At 45.9% G+C, this 7,572-nt stretch overlaps 1 non-coding gene across 1 annotated transcript; it reads left to right on the top strand.

Annotated features, from left to right (window-relative positions):
- Positions 1-7,115: 7,115 nt before the first annotated feature.
- TRNAP-AGG (transfer RNA proline (anticodon AGG)) lies at positions 7,116-7,187 on the top strand. The gene has a single exon. It is a non-coding gene; the product is annotated as a tRNA-Pro (tRNA).
- The last annotated feature ends 385 nt before the right edge of the window (positions 7,188-7,572 follow it).

Below are 7,572 nucleotides of genomic sequence, written 5' to 3'. Positions count from 1 at the left end.
ATTCGGGCAAAGGAACGACGGCTTGCCTTTCGGGTAATGTTTCGATCCTTTAGCTCCCGACTTTCCAACTGTCCGTTCCGAGTCGCCGGATCTTCTCCCCGGCATCATCCAAATCCGACCGAAGACGACCAATCATCGAATTCTTTTCTCCCCGCCACCTCCCAAGCTAGATTCCGAAGGTGAGCAATCTCAACATCTTTAGCTTCAGAGATTCCCCTGAAGCCTAGAAACTTCATTGCTCAACCTACTAAGTTCTGCTAACTGCTTCCACTTGGTTGTGGAAGTTACTAGCAAGACTCCCGCAAACAACTTTCGAGTTAGCAAGGAGCGAAAGGTAATTTTTCAAAATCGAGGATAATGAAGAAAGACTTACATCACCAGTGACTTCGTAAAGACTTCATCTAGAAGTTTGGAAAGAAGCTGCGCTCTCGAAAGTCATTCGAGCAACAAGACACCATTCCAACTCTTTGTCAAACTCGTTTGACACTAATTCAAGCGAAGGATGAGAAGGATGAGCTACATCAAGAGAAGGATGAGCTGCATCACTTGTCACCCGACGGCGCTTCCCGGTGGCAAAGTCCTCCAACTCGAAGGAGAGGAGGAGGATGCCAAACAAGCACTAGAGTTAGAAATAGGAGCAGCACTGCTGGGGCCACACCTTCATCGACGCCAACGTAGTGGTTGCCTCGGATGCCCGAAGAGTCTCCTTCGGGGGTGCACCGACAGGCTCACCCAGCGGGATTGCCGCCGGGACCATCGGCAACCGAGTGATCAAGATCTTCCCGGGAAAGACGAGCGGTCACTTCGGGTAAAGGAGGCGCAGGGACGGCATCAACGAAGCTGCGGGAATCGACTTGAAGATTCACCGCCGGCGATCGCCTTACGCTTGGAGGATTCACTAGCTGAAACCACCGCACCGGCCCCAATCACCACCGACGGAACGCTATTCTTGCGAGATTTTGCTCCGATAAAGTCCGGGTTGATCTTGGGAGCCACTATACAAAAAACAAAAAACAAACAGCTGTATCAATACAGAAATAAACGACAGCAACAATGGGGAAACCCTAGTTTTCTAAAGCATCTGACAGACCAAAAAACTAAACCCCAAGTATAACTACTGTGCAGTTTACTATTGGGGGGAAAAGGGGAAGGAGATGAGAAATCTAAAACTCACTTGTTCAGAAATGGATAGAGCTGTCGTCGAAGTACGAGGAATACGGAGGCAGGCCGAAGGACGAAAGGTTGCTTTGGCACTTTAGCAAATCTATCTTGCAGGAGTCAGGATAGATGGAGGGTACCCACGAAGGCTTTAAATAGCCTCAGATATAAGACGACGGTTGAAGGCTAAGGACAACCGACGACCCAGATCGAAACGACGCTTCGAAATCCGTAAAAAGCAAGATCAACGGTCGAAGGGATGCCACATGGGAACATGTGGAAGCGAGCACCTGGTGCAGAGAAACCTCCAATCGTCGCACTGCCATTAAAATAATGGAGGTATTTCCGATTCATTGGAAACAGTGAATGGTACACAAAAGCAGGAAAACGTTTGAACTTCGCAGAAGGGAAACGTGCGGACTTTGCAATAAATGAAGTAGTGGGGAAGATTAACGCATCTTCCCGAAACACATCTTCACAATATTTCTACAAGATCATTATTCGGCGAGGAATGAAGAATTAAGTGATAAGTTTTATCATTAATACTTTGATATTCAAGGCGATACTTCGGCAAGAGATGGGGAAATTTTGAGGCCAACATGAGTAAAGAAATGTCTATTCATTAAAATGAGGGTACATCTTTACAAAGGAACAACACCCTAAGCCTCTTCTTCATTGTTGCCCGAGGGACCCTGGTCGGGATGACTTTTCTCAGGATCCTGAGAAGAGCCTTCCTCAAGAATGTCATCGGCTGAATCCTCTACAGCAACAACTTGAGACTCGGCTTGTGATTTCTCCTCTGGAAGTGCCGGCTCGTCATCTAGATATGCCTCATATTGAGGGTCAGCTGGAAAAGGATCATCTACTCCCTGGGCCCAGTCTGGGAGATCCATACCAACTTTCCCGAAGACCTTTGGGTGGCATACCTCACGAAAAGGAGCAGTGTCGAAGTCAGGGATCGTTCCAAGGATCTGCTCCCAAACGTCGTTCTGCCCTATACGATAAGCCTGAATGTTGTAGAAACCTAGAATTTCGGAGAAAGGTACGCTGTCCAGGTATTTCCGGATGCACTCCTTCCGAAGGTTTGGCTTGATATGCTCAGGCTTGCTAGGGATTGCCAACTTCAGATGTTCTTCGAGATCCCTACTCTTAATTTCAAGGCGGTCACCAAACAACGTGGCAGCTGCCTTTTGCTTCCTGGCCTCGCGCTCGGCAGCAGAGACACGAATTCTTGAAGCTTCAAGGGCTTCCTTGAGGGAGGTCACTTCTTCCTCATGCTTTTTCTGCAGCTCTACAAGAGGCTACGGTCAGCTGGTCTATTTCGGAATTGGCCTTGGCCAATTTCTCTTCACAAGTTTGCAGCAAGGAGCTGGTGCGACCAACACGGCTCAATGCTTCCATGTGTTGATAAAAGCTCAACACGGCATTCCCGGGAAGACAGAAGATATCAGAAGAAGTCATAAGAAATTATGAAGTCATAAGAAATTATGAAAACATAAATAAGCAAGAAAACCGTTACCTTGTAGATTGACTCACAAGGGAGGTGTCATCCAGGGCTTCAAACTCCTGGCGATCAGAAGGAGCAAGACTGAGAGAGCTCCACTCTGCAGCTTTCTCAGGATCCCGAGTGACCCCGTCGATCATCTTCGGGGTCCACTGGGAAGGAAGACTTCCTCACCATCCGTCGAAGCTTTGGATTTTTTGTTGGAGGGAGCATCAATTGTGTCATGCCTCCTCTTGGTTCGGACGGAGGAGGAGACGGTAGCCCTCTCCACCATTGGTTTCTTCCCTTTACCCGAAGCATCAGCTACGGGCTCGATATTCCCGATACCCCCGGTAAGAGGGGTCGGGAGAGGGAAGAGAAGCCTCTTGATCTGCAGTCAAGACCCAGGGCGATCGTTGTTCGGCTGTCACAACGGCTTTAGCGGCCTTTACCCGCAGGCTTTCGGGGTTCGTTCCGGGAGGCACTTGCAAAGAAGAAGGACAAGAATTAGAATTCAAGACATTTCACTTCGATCAAATCAAAGGATGATGGTTAGAAGCTCACAATGAGCCAAGCCCCAAGATCTTGAAGGATGGAGTTATACTCCATTTCATATCCATGTATCTCTTGATACCACGGAATGGATTTGATCTTCAAGATGACCGCCTCGTCTTCTTTGGATAAGGGAAGGCCCCGGTTACTTTCGGACGAAGAAGTAAACCTCCTCCGGGTGGTCGGGAAGTTAAGATCTGATGGAGGCGCTCGACGAAAAAAATATCGTTCGCGCCATCTTTTGTGGTTAGAAGGGCAAGTTCCTTTGGCGAGGATGCTGCCCTCCAATCAAGTTCAGCCCTATTGCGTTTGGAAAGAAAAACCCATCCGGGAGGATGGGAGATAGAAAGAACATGAAAATGTACAAAATGAGAAAGAGATGGCGTGATGCCAAGCTCAAAACACAAACCCAAGAAGCCGACGATGAGACGCCAGCTATTGGGGAGGAGCATTCCGGGACAAATGTTCCAGTGATTCAAAACTACGGAAAATAAAGGATTAAAAAAGGGAAAGCGAACCCCGCTTTCCAGTGTATCTATGTACAGAGAAAATTCACCCGAAAGGGATGAATCAACCCTCTCATCAGGGTGGGGAGCCCTAACCTGATATGAGGAAGGAAGGTCAAAATCTTGGACAGCGGAAAGAAGAGTTTCTCCATTATAAATGGAGGGAACAGAGCCAGGCCCACTATTGGACCCGGAGGTTTGAGGTTGCCTAGAGGAATCAACGATCTTGGAAGATCCAGACTCGACAAGGACAGGAGAAGTTTCGCTTTTTCTTTCAAAACCTTTTTGAGAAACTTCAGCGAACTCCCGCGGAGGACGACGGTTAGGGTTTTGTTATCACTATCCGACTGTTCGGGGGCGGAGAAGCAAAAGCATCACTTGCTATCACCAACATGGGGTACTAAAGAAGCCCTATCGTCCGCCATTACTCGTTTCGATAAACTACAAAAAGAAAAGACCAAGAAACTTACCGATTCGAGTGAGACGAAAGCTTGAGAGCGGAAAGGCGCGAAGGCGACGACAAAGGTTCAAATTCCGGACGGGAAGAATGAAACCTACGAAGACAACGAACCGCTTTTAAAACTCCCGCACGAGTGTTCGGGAATCTGAACGATCGAGATTAATTCAAAATCGACGATCGAGATTGAAAGACGTTTTGAAAGTTTGAACTCACGAATCCGAAATAGGCGTTCGGAAATCGTTGCTTGGATGACGTGAGCCACGACAGATCAACTGCAACGGAGACATGTGGCCTTACACTCACAACGCTCGAGGAAAAGTGACCACCGCATTAAATGTGATATGACATTTAATGAAGCACGCAGAGATCATCACTTGACGACGAACCCAGTTAAAAACCAAGCCCTCGGGATCGACCGAACGCTTGGTCTGGGGGGCTCGTGATATGGAGAGTTTATGATCAGACCGGGTTCATACCTGGTCCGACCCCCGACCCCGGTCGAGACGGAGAAAACCGAATCGCTCCCGAGCGAACCGGATCCAGAAGATGGCTTGCTAAAGAAGAAAGATTATTCTGCTGCAAGCGTGCCCTAATCTTACTTATGGATTAAGGTAATCACCCTGATGACAACAGACTCAAACTGACGGCTGCGGATAATCATCATCAAAGGGATAACTATCGCATAACCTAACGGTTATCTCGGAGTCCTCTACTAGCCCAAACTAGTAGAAGTCTATCGCTCAACGGATCTTATTGATAACATCCAACGACTACCCGAAGAAGGCTCGAGTGCATCCAACGAAGGAGATTCGAAGGTACACTCTATATAAACCTCACTACCATACAAGGTGAGGGACGGATCAATCGATCAAGGAGAATACTATCTGAGACTCAGGTTCAGATACATACTGATAGACCTCAACTATCAGCGTCCTGCTATCTAGATCACCTTTCCCATTTCTTCATTCATTAGCTCTGTGCTTCTAGCGAGCCGTTTGTGATTAAGTTCATCAACCGACTTAGCCCCCGGGGGGGCCCCCCCCCCCCCCGCCCCGCCCCCCCCCGCGCCCCTTTTTTTTTCCGGCCCCCACCGAGACCCCACGGGGGGGGGCGAGATGGGGGGGCGGGTCTATTTATTTTTTTTTATTTTTTTTTTTTTTTTTTATTTTTTTTTTTTAATAAATGAGTTTTTTTTTTTTTTTTTTTTATATAAATTTTTAATATTTTTATTTTTTTATTTTAAAAACCCCCCCCCCCCAAAAAAAGTGGTAAAGATGTTACTAAGTAGACGAAAACTTGTATTCAATCTATATTCATTGTCATTTAGAATAATTTATTCAAGAAAATAACTATCCGATTATCATCCGAATCCGGCTGAATCCGTCCGAAATCCGATAGGATATTATCCGAATCCGTCCGAATATAATAGGATGCGGATATGGTATTACTACTATCCGATCCGAATTCGATCTGTTTACACCCCTAAACGAGTGTTATGCGTTTACTTAAAGGTTTGTCCTTTTGTTCTTTAACAACAAACCATTGAGAAAAGTGGTTTAAAGACCAGTTTAACATGTTTTATCATGGGAAGAGAAACTTGATAAGATGGTCTTGATGGTGAAGGTCGCTCGAGACCATCCTTGTTCCCATCCATATTTGTTAACTCCTTCCACCTGGATTTTTGTTAGTGCCTGCGCGGGTAGCGTCAGCGTAGTGCATAGCAAATTGACAAGTGTTTTTTAATAATCCAATGAGTAAGAATAATGGCAAAAAAGTAATTACACTTCTTGAATTTACGAAAATCTGCCCCCAATGACAACCAAATTCACAATGAGACCCAAGTACTCCTAACTAACAAATCTTATCCCCGTCGTCTCTGGTGACCCAACCCCTTTTCTTAGACCCTCCATGGATGCATGACAGCAAAAGATCAAGGTGAGGATAGAGAACCACACTTGCAGGTGACTTGTGACTTGTTCTTGGTTGGAAGAATTATTCAGTCCTTTTCATTCAAAACAAAAGTGGATTCAGTGAACCTAATAGGGAAAGGGGGGGAAAAGAAACAAAAACAACCCACAAAAGTGTTAGATGCAAACAAAGATGACTAATTTCCCGTTCCCCTCATGAAACAAATAGGCTTTTCCATCGGAGGGAGCCAAATTTTAGCCAGCTGTCCATGTTAGAACATGAGCCCCACACCCAGATAGGGGAGACTTACACGACCAAGAGAGGAGAGAGTATATGATAATTAAAATTAGAAATTATGAAACAGAGGGCCACAGCATGATGATCTGAAGTAGAATGGGCAGGGCTTGATTGATTGGGTGGGCTGAGAGAGCAAGCGATGATGAGTTCAGGTGAAGAGACATTTCTTAGCTGATATGGAAATGATTGAGTTGATGAGAGAGAGAGAGAGAGAGAGATTACAGAAGGGAATAAGAAATAGAAAGAAAGCTTAATGGGTCAGAATGATGGAGGGCTTTTGATGGGTTTAGGTGGAAATGGATTTTGAATGGGCTAGGCAAGTGGTGTGGTGGGTTTGGTTTAGTGGAGGTGGGCTTTGGTGAGGAAGAAACTAAAACATACAAATCACCAAGGGTTTGAGTGAGTCTGGTTCCATAATCTAATTCACAGATTTTAGCTCCACAAGAGGAGGCTTTCCTTGTCTTCATTTTTATCTTCCCTCTACATGATATTGAAAATTGATCTACACTGATAGATTTTGATGGACGACCTAACGGATAGACCTGTTAATCCAATTAAAACTCTATCAATATGTCCACTATGTTTTTTGATGGAGTCACCATAAGATTGGGGGATTTTGCACTTTAAAGTTTTGAATGAGAGTGTTATATATATGTAGCACTGCTCTAGCAGTTGGTGAGAGATCTCCAAGTGCCGTATAAGTTACAAGCGTAATTTGTTAAAATTGTGTTATTACACATGACTCACACAAGGGCATTTGGTCTAGTGGTATGATTCTCGCTTAGGGTGCGAGAGGTCCCGAGTTCAATTCTCGGAATGCCCCTTCAAGTTTTTTGTACTGTTTTTTTACCTTGCTCTTGCTCTTCCTCCAAATTCATTCCTGGTATGATTCTCGCTTGAGCCTATCTATCCTTGAGGATGGATGAGGTGCGACCGTGCGAATGGTCCCGTGTTCAGTTCTGGCCTCTGGGAATGCCCATATGATGTTCCTTTTCTTTTCTACCTCGGTCAGTCAAAATTAGTGGTCTGATCGAACTCCACTCCGGTCCAATCCAAACTCGCAGGCGGTTCGAGATTGTCGTTTGTGGTCCATAAACCCCCGGGGCCCACCGCCCATGTGACGGGTCAGTCAGTCAGAACGACACCACCACCTCGGATCCTATTTCCTCGGATCCTTCTCAAAAACCGCAAGTCAAGTCAAGTCAAGT

This window comes from Hakea prostrata, chromosome 2 (genome assembly GCF_041222555.1).
Source record: "Hakea prostrata isolate BN-2017 chromosome 2, UWA_Hpros_2, whole genome shotgun sequence".
Lineage (NCBI taxonomy): Eukaryota > Viridiplantae > Streptophyta > Magnoliopsida > Proteales > Proteaceae > Hakea > Hakea prostrata.
The sequence above is the reverse complement of the archived record's forward strand: the minus strand, read 5'-3'. Positions and strand labels throughout refer to the sequence as shown.